This window comes from Malaya genurostris, chromosome 1, assembly GCF_030247185.1.
Source record: "Malaya genurostris strain Urasoe2022 chromosome 1, Malgen_1.1, whole genome shotgun sequence".
Lineage (NCBI taxonomy): Eukaryota > Metazoa > Arthropoda > Insecta > Diptera > Culicidae > Malaya > Malaya genurostris.
Genome location: NC_080570.1, coordinates 67391336 through 67403458, shown reverse-complemented (window position 1 = coordinate 67403458; position 12123 = coordinate 67391336). Strand labels below are relative to the sequence as shown.

The 12123-nt window shown below is 37.4% G+C and overlaps 1 protein-coding gene across 3 annotated transcripts in view; it reads left to right on the top strand.

Moving 5' to 3' along the window:
* The first annotated feature begins 2237 nt into the window (after positions 1-2237).
* LOC131440358 (beta-alanyl-bioamine nonribosomal peptide synthetase ebony) overlaps positions 2238-12123 on the top strand; it is a 102543-nt gene continuing 92657 nt past the window's right edge. For 2 of the 3 annotated variants that reach the window (XM_058611608.1, XM_058611606.1), the window contains exon 1: positions 2238-2799. The gene's annotated coding sequence lies outside the window, so the exon portion shown is untranslated. Of the gene's footprint in view, positions 2800-9659; positions 10018-12123 lie in introns of those variants that run through there. The other variant, XM_058611607.1, reaches the window with a different exon arrangement.

The following is a 12123-nucleotide window of genomic DNA, read 5'->3' as shown; positions in this document are numbered from 1 at the left end:
GGCCCTCCGGGCCTCGGAAAATTTTTCTAAAGTTTAAGCGAATTCTATATCTATTTTTTATATTTATATAAAAAAGGTAAAACCATTTTTAATCCACCTGATGCTTTTCTCATATTAGTTATAATTTTGTCAAGTTTCTTTTTTGAAACTTGAATAAATTCAAAACTTTCTTCGGTATAATCTACCTTTTCAATTTGTAAACAGTTATGTCAAGTTATTAAAGATTCAAATGTGGCAACCCTGCACGCTATACAAAATTGAACAAAGCACGCTGTATGCTAGGCGGGTGCGTTTTCCTGTTCTTCCGTAGCAGCACGTATGTACCGATTTTTCATCATTTTGTATGACAGCTTGAAAGTTTTGATACTCATTGCCCTATAATTTCGGAACCGGAAGTTGGATCTGAATGAAATTGAAATTGCACAGTATCTTTTAAGACAATAAGAGCTTTAATTTGAATCATGATTTGTGAAATCGTTTTAACCGTTGCAGATAAATCAAAGTGAGTTCCGTTTTTCGAGCTTTTCTTCACTATTACCGGTGCGTTTGGAAGCGAAAACTGGGCACTGGTATTCCCAAAGTAGATTTATATATCCACCAAATAACAAGGTCTGCCAACTAGATGAATTTACCAGTAAATTTTTTATAAACGTGCATTTCGTTTAGCCTTCGCTCATGAATTTGAAAATTTTTACTAATCGCACTGTAATACCGGAATCGGAAGTCGGATCTGGATCAATTTTTCGAAGACTTTTTGAACAATCCCAAGACCTTTCATTTACATCTTAGTTTGTAAAAATCCATTGAGAAATTTCCGAGAAAATCGAATGCGCTTTTTCTCATAGTTTTGCACATATTGCCTTGTAATTCCGGAATCGGATGTCGGATCGGAATAAAATTCAATAGCGATCTATGGGACCATAAGACCTTTCGTTTGAATCTAAGTTTGTGAAAATCGGTCACGCTGTTATCTGTCCGTCGCGATGTCAGCAAGGCTACTTTTGTGGCTGATCTCCTCCAGTCAAGAATAGACTGCTCCGAGCTCTTACAGCATTTACAAATTGATATCCATCGCCGTAATCTTAGAAACTATTCTTTTCTTAGGATCCCCTATGCTAGAACTAATTATGGGTATAACGAGCCTTTGCATGTGCCGAACCACTTCAACCACTGTTCCAATTCATTCGACTTTAATCTTTCACGAAACGTTGCCAAGAAATTGTTCCTAGGGTTACTATCTAATTAGTTTTAGTTTTAGTTAGTTTGAAAATACTGTGTTTAAGTGAATTGTATCATTTGGATGATTGTAATCTGTTGATGCAAAAGATGAGGAGGTTTTATGCCTGTTGGAGAGCAAGTTTGACAGAAACTAACTCCACCGGGCTTTTCCCTCCTCCAAATAAACAAATAAACAAATAAACGCCATCTCTGAGAAAAGTGAGTGACTTTTATTTTCATTATTTTAGTGCATATCATCCTGTAATTCTGTAACCGGAAGTCGGATCGAGATAAAATTCAATAGTGATCTATGGGACCATGAGACTTTTCATTTGAATCTGAGTTTGTGAAAATCGGTTCACCCATCTCTGAGAAAATCGAGTGACATTATTTGTCACATACATACACACACATACATACAACGACAGTTCGTCGAGCTAAGTCGAATGGTATATGACATTCGACCCTCCGAGCCTCGGTTCAAAAGTCGGTTTGTATAGCCTTTCTATATGAGATAGGCAGAAACACATCCACGTTTTGCCTTTCTCTATAGAAAGATATTAGAATTGCTGCAAAACCGACTTTTGAACGGAGCCTCGGAGACCCATAGTGTTATATTCCATTCGACTCAGTTCGACGAGATCGGAAAATGTATGTGTGTGCACTTTTCGAAGAATTTTTTTTAACTTGTTTCTACTTCCAAAATTTTATTTATCTACATTTTGTCAGTTTGTCTCCCTCATAACAGGATCAAACTGTCTGTTGAAGCCTTTTAGTAAAAAATCATCCATACACAATTTTCGTATTGAATTCCATCTCGTACTCTACTCGGGAGGTTGACGCGATCGGTTTCCTATGCAGACAGAATAAATATTCCTCTCTGTGTGAAGTGCAGTTCTAGCATCACCTGCACGAGTCAATGGCTAGCTGCAATATACTCACTCTCCGCAAAGCCACCGCAACCGAGACAGAGATGTTTGACCGAACGTGGTTTGGCTTAGAAGGAAAACACACCTCCTCGCTGGACGCGTGCCACCGCGTTGCTCCCGCGCATTGATAATTCACCGTAGCTGCGGTTCGGGCAGCTCTAGTGAAGCTAGTCCAATATAAAAGCAAAAGAACATCGTTCCACCTCAATTAGTTTGTTTTTCCGATTCCGCTGAGAAGCACGCGTTTCTAGTCTTACGCCTCCGCCCATTTGGCTCAAAACAACAAACACCACCCAATAGACGGTGACTTGCAACGTTCAACGTGATTGGAGTGTTGTTCACAATCGAGGCCCCCGCTGTCGATTGGTTAGCGTTATCCCTGGAAGTGAATCCCAGTCGAAGAGCTGTAGTGCGAAGTGTGTGTAAACATTCCAGCTAACAGAGAAAAGGCGTGATCTGTGGATTGAGTGAAAATATTCTGTTACCTTTTTTTGTGTGAAAAAAGTTAAAAAGTTTAAGTGAAAAAAAATCATTATAAAGTAATAAAAACAAGATTGCTCCTGAACAACGCTTTCCTATACCAGCTGAAAACATTGTGGATAGTGACAACTTGTGCGAGTTTCTCCCGGTGCTCAGCGCGGAGACAGCAAAAGTAAGCTTTTTTATTAGTTCTAATCTGATTAATTCAAGTGACAATACATGATGTGATTGTTGATGTGGGTATAATTTTTACGAGTAGTAATGAAACGCGAATGTACTTTGAACTGGTAAAAAATGTTAAGTAGTTTCTAATGATTCTCATCAGCAACACTTGATAGCAGAAAATGCTTCACAGTCCGAGGGCACGTATGAATCAGTCATATAAAGATAGACACATTAAAAGGACGCGCCGAAACAGCCTTGCGAAACAAAAGTTGCTTGCGGCGAAATATGTGAACGAGCCAAGCGTGGAACGAAGATTGTTTACTTGCGTCTATCGGAGTAGTTTTTGTTCAATCAGAAAACCATGGCATGAAGTCGTTATTCGTTTTTTGTTGGCTCAAGGTCTGATATATTTGGGTGTACAAGTAGAATTTGGCAGAGACAATCTGAAACCGTTTACTAATTCAAACGAGTGGCGATTCGAAGACATGAATGTATGACTGGTTTTACGCTAATACTATGAGCAATAAAACAAGTACTAAATAAAGAATTTCATTCTAACAATACCTACCCGAAGTTTTACAATTTGCATACCTACACAGATGAGCTTATGTCGAATCAGCTTTTTATTTGGACTTCTATTTCTTCAACTACCGAATAAATACAGAAATTTCGTTAATTCGTTTAACTAAAACAACTGTACGAAAACAACCGTTATAGTTTGAAACACTTGAATATCAATGAATTCATTCGAACATTTGAATGCTAATATACCTAACAATGCGATCAGATCTTCGTTGGACTTCATAATGGGTAGGAAACACTTGTGGAACATTCGTCCATTGTACATTATGGTGCTAAATGTGAAAAAGACTAACTCATTCTATCACATCGATAAATCATATTGGAGAATTTTGACTGTTCCTTCTTTCAAATGGTAGCAAAATTGTTCGTGCCTAATAACGAAATATAACGAAGGCTTCACGATCTTCCCAATAAGTCATCTTTTTCAACGAACTCTGTAAACTTCCCTACTGAACTAAGTAGTGTTTCTGTTAACCGAAATCTGTAATCACATTCACCGAAACTACTGTACTTTTTCTCGAAATCAGTTGTCAGTAAAATAATTGGTCACGGTTTAAACTAATGATTCGAAATGTACAAATATTTTCCTTCGACATAAATGGAATAACTCAGAACATGGAGGATCATGCTGAGCACCAAGTTAATTTGAATGAACATTTTCAAAGCGTAGACGCAGACTAGTAATTTATATTCTCTTAAAAGACACATTCTAGTAAAGTATTCTCTTGTACGTCATTTTTATCCTTTAGTCGATCATGTGAAACAACGCTTTTCTTCTTTAAACGTTACATCGGAAAAATAATATTGTATTGTATCTATCGCTCAGGATCCAGAAACAATTTTTGTGCAATGTAGTGGAATGCGCGCGTCAGGTTTTTGATCAATTATTCAGATACTAGACAGAATTTCGAAAAACTAAAAACGCTTAAGTTTTCGCAACTAAATTTATCACAACTGAGTATTCTAGAATTTTGAAATTATGTGATTGGTTTTTAATATATATAAACGGTTACTGTTCCGCTCCACAGAGATGATTTTAGATCTGAAAAATAGTGTTCGAAGCTAAATTTCACAAAGAATCTGAAAAGGCAACTTGAAATTATGAAACTTTAGTAAAAATTTGAAAAAAAAATCAAGTGAATGGTATGATGGTGTGACAAAAGCACAGTGAGTTCGGTGGCGTTATATCGTGAGCAAAAATTTCATATAAAAAAATTACACGAATTCATGCATTGAGTTTTGTGATGAAATAACAACGAGTTGAGTACAATAAAATGGATATCATAAGAAATCGTTCATTTTCTAAGGTAACTGACGTTTATAACGCAAGTAATGTGCAACTATGTTCAGCTCAATGCATTGATGTTGCTTAATTGTGTGAAATCATATAAAAGATATTACTGCCGATTGTAGCAACAATAAAAATTTTACCTATACAGGCTACTGAATGAAATGAATATAAACCAAGTATTATCGTTCATTTAGAACATTGAAACTTATACCATTCATATGACCTGGTGCCAGAATCACAATTCAAAAATATAAACCCTCTATAAAATTGTATTTATTTGGTGTATTTTCGTTGTCTAGTGTATGCTCAGTAATTTCTTATTTGAACACTTTTTTTAATCGAATATAAAAATTTTTTAATCGATTGGTACTGGTAGAGATACCGAAAATATTTGAATGTTTTTAATCGTTCTTTAGAAGGAGAATCTATGCTTGCTGCTAAACTCAAGCATATACATTGTCAGTATGTTAGTCAATACAAATACATGCAAAGCAAAGTCTTGGCATTACATTCCTTTCGTGGAATTTGGCCTTTCTGTTTCAACAGACTTCGCAGCCGATTCTTAGTGTACAGAATCATTGCATGGCTAGTACTATGGATTCTACTGACACTAAGAATCCTTCCAGGTCGGGGCTCGAACATACCACAGCTGGCTTGTAAGATCAGCGTCCTATGCATTGAACCGACAACCCGGGACATACAAATACATGTAACCTCATGTTAATAAATTATAAATACTAATGATTCATAGTACTAGTGCATTACTAACAAAATTGTGTAATATTCACAAATTCACTACAAGTCAATCAGAGTTCGTTTGGTAGGCCCACTGCGCTCAATCACTGAAAATGTTCCTGGTTTGTATGTGTTGGTTTTGCTTGTTATGCTTTGTGCAACAATTCTTTCAACTCAAGCGGTCAAAATTTTGCCCGCATTTTTTAGGACTACATTTCACCTTAAGGGGAGAGGGGGGGGGGGGTGATTTATTTTTTATTTTTTAAATTTTTGGTAATTGTTCAAAGTGAAAACTACGATTTTTCACGAAAAAATTCGCCATTTTGTAGCCGTTGAACCTCCCCAAAGTAACAAATAACGAAAAGGAACGACGTTGGGGTCTGGTTTTTTATATGTAGAAAGTGTGTGTAAAATTTGACAAAAATTGGTTAGTAGTTTTTAAATGACGACGGACACGGACTTTCAAAACCTATTTTCGAGAAACGCGTTTAAAGTTTTTTGTCTATAAAATCAATGGAAACAATTCATTACTCAAGGGAGCCCGTAGAGTCTAACATTTTCAAAAAATTATATTTTTCGTTTATAATCTGTTAAAATGAAACATTTCAAGAATATTTTTTCAAGTATTTAAGTCGATCGAAGCAGAGCAATTCCAGAAATGCTTAGCAGATCATCAGACTCGACCTTCTCGGATTTGGATAAAACTTTGAACATGGCTTCAGTATGGCAAACCATAAGTTTTGAACCGATTGAGAGGTCAATCCGACTCACGACTGATTTTTATAAAGGGCGTATGTATTTTTGCATTTCACAAAAATTGCCTTTTTTAAATCGTTGTAACTCGTAAACCGTTAAATGTTTAAAATAAAAAATTATCAAAAAAAATTAGAACCATGCTCTTTTTTATCTAACTTTTTCGGATTATTTTGTAATTATCGAGAAAAAAAATCAAATTTTTTTTTCAGTGTATATTTTTTTTAGAGTGCCCAACTTCTTCCCTACAACTTCTTCCTGAACACCATTTTTGTACAATTAACGGTTTCCAAGTTACAACGATTTGAAAAAGGCAATTTTTGTGAAATGCAAAAATACATACGCCCTTTTTAAAACTCAGTCGTGAGTCGGATTGACCTCTCAATCGGTTCAAAACTTATCGTTTGCCATACTGAAGCCATGTGCAAAGTTTCATCCCAATCGGAGAAGGTCGATTCTGATTTTATCACTTTTTCGTCTACTCATTCCTGGAGTTGCTCAGCAGAAATCTTGGGCCTGTGCGCCGAGCTCTTACTTCTTCGCAGTATGAGATAAGCAACGATAAAAGCCCATAACTTGCTAAGTTTTGTTCCGACAGGCTTGAAAATTTCACATAATATTCTTAAAATGTTTTACTATGAGAAAATATAAAGAAAATAATAAATGATTTTTCAAAACTGTTAGACCCCATGGGAGCGAGCCATTTCGCCAAGAACTAAAACGAGCAGAACAAATTGGCTTAGGTGGCACGATCCCCTAATTAGGAATTTTTGTATGAACCAAATGTTTGATTGTGACACATGGGCTGAAAAGCCTCGGGCCGAACAAAGAGAACATGATTTTTTTGGTTCAAAATTAACTTTATTAATCAAAGTAATCTTTATCAAGAGCAACGCAAGTATTCAGTGACAGCGATAACCTCTTCATTCGTGCGAAATTTCTTACCGGCGAGCATTTTTTCAGGTCTGCGAACAGCCAGTAATCGCTGGGAGCCAAATTTGGCGAATACGGTGGAGTTGGGAGCAATTCGAAGTTAAATTCATGTAGTTTTGCCATTGTTTTGATTGACTTGTGACACGGTGCGTTGTCTTGATGAAGCAAAATTTTTTTCTTTTCCATATGCGGTCGTTTCTTTGCAATTTCAGCCTTTAAACGCTCCAATAACGCTATTCACTATTAATGGTATTTCCTTTCTCGAAATAGTCGATAAGTATTACACTCCGCATATCCCAAAATACCGTGGCCATGACCTTTTCAGGAGACTGTTATGCTTACGGGCGCTTTGGACGAGGCTCACCAGTTGCTGTTCACTCATATGACGATCGTTTCGATTCCGGAGTGATGTGATGAATCCATGTTTCATCCATTGTCGCATATCGAAGCAAAAATTCCGGTTTGTTACGTTTAAACATGAATGAATGGCCAAACACTGCTGAGATTCAGCAACACGTTCCAGTTTTTGGTCAAAAGTAAACAACCGCGGCAACCACTTTGAACAGAGATTTCTCATAGTCGAATGCTCAGGCAATATAAAGCCAACACGTTCATTTGATATCTTTACGGTGTTAGCTAACTAACGCAATTTCACGTTTCGATCATTCAAAACGATTTTGTGCATTTTTTATGTTTTCTGGTGTTACCGCCTCATTCGGACGTCCACTGCGATCTGCATCATCGGTGTCTCTATGACCACGTTTGAAGTCAACAAACCAACGTTTTATTGTTGATTTTGATAGAACGGCGTGTTGAGTAGCTTCAACATTGTCCCGGGCAACTGTGCATAGGGCACTGGTCTTACAAACCAGTTGTCGTATGTTCGAGCCCTGACCTGGAAGGATTCCTAGTGTCAGTAGAATCGTAGCACCAGCCATGCAATGGTTCTTTGCTTTGAGTAATTTCAACATTCAGGCTACAATTCCCAATCTAATCTAATCGTAGTTAAGTTGAATATTCAATCATACAGATTTTTCAACCTTTTTCCTATAGATTTCCGCTGGCAAGATAGTATAAATCAATTGTCAGCACTCACTTTGAACGGAAACGACAACTAGTCAAGTCTTAATTGGAACAATAATCGAAAGAGCAGATTTTTTCCCTTCCCCAACACTGTGACTAATTCTGGACAAGCACCGAATCGGTTAGAACTACCCTTTCGATGTCAGAATTAACATGCTGCTCAATGACCGTTTAAAAAAACCGGGCATAAATTGTTCTTTACCTCGATCAACAAGTGGTCGCAATACGGTAGGTATTGCATCAGCTATTCATAAAAATGCTTAAGGGCCGAGAAAACTTGACCTTGTTATGCAGAAAATGTAACAATGGAGCGTTCTAGTGTCGGTAAAATATATAGCACGAAAGGTATAAATATGTTATAAGATCACCCGATAGTCACAAAACATATGCCGTTCTTCTACTGCACTGCGCCATTTCCGTCGTATGTCACAACAAGTAGTTATTCTGAAATGTTTCCAAAACCCCCGACAATCTATCACAACAGGAAATATTCATCAATAGAAATTCCCCACAACGGAAACTTATACACACAATGTAACATCAGTCCAAACAGACACTGCTTGCGGGCTGTGCATGTTAACTAGCATTTCAATTATCCAATTACTTCCAACTGTAATGATAATCAGTACAAATTATGCAACTAATCTGCTCCAGCCAGAAGCTGAAAACAATCGCTGGCAAGCAAGAACAAATCGGTCTAACGGTTTACAAACTTGGCCCTATGAGCCGGTATGCAACGGAGGGGACAATGTGTTGACGCCCCTGATGACGTCAACGAATGGCTTAGAAGGCTCCACTCCATGAGTAGGCCCTAAATCAAACGAAATATTTCGTGTTTTATGGTTGGCATCAACACCTTCAACAAGAAACTATCATCATTCATCATCGCTAAAGCCAGAGTGTAATAACAATAAAACTTTTTTGTTGGATTTATAAGGAAGCAGTGCTTCTTCAAGATGCATCGATCAATCAATTACGTGTTTGTCCGATTACGACATGGAATAAACGATTAAATCTCCTTTTCAGTAGCTGATTCTCTGCTCCAATCAATTAACCTAATATCATTTTTTGTTGCTCAAAAATAAACTCGTTCAGACTTGGATAGTTCAGCGCGCATCTGCGATGGAATAAACTGGCAATGTAAACTGATTCAACTATAGAGCTCCTAGAAACAGACAACAGGAACAGCATAAATCAAACAAACGATTTACTCAATTTGAGAAACACCGTTGACACCTAGTACCATCTATTCCAGAATATGATGTTTTTCTATAAAATCAGGTACCTTATTCTATTGTATCCAACAATATACTCAGTTAAGGTAATTTCCCTAATCGTATCGTGCCGACCGATGCACATAACTGTTCACCGGCATTGCCAAGCAGGGATTTGCATTATCACTCGGATTGAGAGATCATCTTCCTCGAACAGAAATGCGGAGGAATGCTGTGCATTCGTCTTACTACATCGGCGAGGTTTCATTGAAGTGACGGGCGCGAGTTCGAGCAGACGTATGAATTCTCTTCTACCGAGGCATGTTAGTAAGCACCGACATTTTACTTCAATTTATTCGCCGCAAAATCTGTAACTGACTGAATAGATCATTTGCTCGGAGGTCAATGAAGTGATTTCGCCGAATATGACAAGTGTTTTGATGGTACATACGGAGATCCGAGCGTGTCTTGTCGGAAAGTGAGTTTCGACTACGAAGAAACAGTGCTTATGCGAGTGTGTTGTTGGTGCGAGACCAGTTCGTATTGCGTATTACACATACCAATTGAGCTTTGTGAACATCTGACCAGTCAGTGTTTTCATGCCAGCGAATGTCGCTCTAGTATTCATTAATTGGTAAGAATCAGACGAAGCCTAGTGACCTACCCGTATAGAATGGAATAATGATACTGTTTCAGACGGACTGCATTAACTTGCATTCAAGAAAGTGGACACAAGATTCCATTCTACTGTTACCCGTAGTTAAGTGTTTTGAATGTCAAATTGTATATTTAAATACACTCTACAGGTCTTTTTTACGATTTTTTATGTGATATTTTATTCGGCTTTTCTGCGCGGGTCTCCGAAGTTACGGGGTTTTCGATTTTCTAGTCAACTCTGACACCGAAAACTTTCGATTTTTTTCAAAAAAATATTATAAAATAAATTATATTATTTTTTCAAAAAAATATCAAAAAAATATTATAATTTATTACACCAGATCTGGATGTTTCATGCATTTCTAAGACATTAGGGCATATTCAGGAGTGTTCTAGTTCTAGATGCATAATTTATGTCAGTTTTAAAATTTAAATCTAGAAATTATAACAAAATAAACTGGCAGCCCCAGCAGTGTTTTATCTGTGTTTCAAATATAGAAAAAATAGAACGGCAATGTATACCAGTTTTAAATTTGACAGTAGAACTGGTCGAATAAATAAAACTAAAACGGATTGCTGGGGATACGTTTGTTTCAGTTTCATTTACATTATAGACCACCCATATGAATCTTGCAGCTGCTGAATTTGCTCTTAGACATACAAAAATATTTCTTTAGTTTTGCGGGTTTTTTTAACGACGAATTTCTGAAGTTACGTGTTTTTTACGCAGTACGTATAACCCGCGTAAAACAGACCTCAATGTAATTGTATCATTTTGGACATTCCAACAGTTTCAATGTTTTTATAAACTGAAATAGAACCACACTGAAAAGACGAGACTGGCGCGGGGCGATATTCATACCATCGAAAGTTTTGGTTCGATGGAATTTTTTTCCGCGGACAATCGTAGCACGGTGGATAAACTATTATCGAACCATGACTTGCCCGCCCATTTGACCGGTCTCCGGAAGGAGACGTTCCCGAACAGCAATATACATTGTTTCCAGAGCCTACTAATTACTCATGAACTGCAAAGTAAACTGAAGGGGAATAATTGAGTGGGAAAACAAAAACACCCAACATGGTGCGAATAGGGCATCAATAATTCATAGGTTCAGTCGTATGAGAAATCTCGTGTAATTGCTCCGCAGTACTTCGGCTATAACGAATCGCAATTTTGCTTATTCGACCGGACAGAATTGCACTCCCATTCAGCGAACCTAGCCGCTAGTTGTATTTATTGATGAGAGTGCGTCAACAAATAACAGATAGTGGAAAGGAGGAAGCACCGTAATCTATCGTGAATCTTCAGCTGATTAGTTTCTCGGTTTCGATTAAAAAATTATTCTTCCCCGGTATATCACGATTCAAAGACTACACTCGAAAAAATGCAGCAGACAAAAATGATCACCAAAAATTCATTTTAAATCGAACATTGTTGAAATGCTCAGCGAATAATTAAACACGTATAAGCTATAAGCCGTTCAATTTGAACTGCTCTGCACTGATGAGTCAAAGACGAAACGTAAAAAATAATAAAAACGGTTATGTGCCCTAGCACAAAATTTGGCTAACCCCTAATTGACGTATAAGCTAATTTAAGCCAAACTTTGACATATAAACCATGTTCTGTTCACCTTGAACTTAACGCAACACTTGCAACATCTTTCTTACACATTTTTATCATCTCCTTCTTCAAATGCTTGTCGTATTTGAAGACCTTCACTGTTTTCTGGAGCTCACATCTCGTAATCGCCCAGAACTTTTCTATTGAGCGAAGTTCTGGTGAGTTTAGCGGATTCGTAACAAAAGCATAATTGTTGGCTTCGTATCACTCGTTTCGCATAACAGCTTAATGCCAAATTCAGCCAACATAGGATGTGTCTCCTTCGTGGGACCGGAAAAGGGGCAACAGAAGGTGCTTCTGGAGGCATTCCACGATACACAGTAGGTGGTACCGATCGTTATGTACGGCTTCCTGAATTTTCTGTACCAACAGACCGCACGTGATAAAGCTTGCTTCATTTAGAATTGGAACAAACTTTTGCTCATATTGTGGCGCTCCTGGTGGACGGATTTGGAA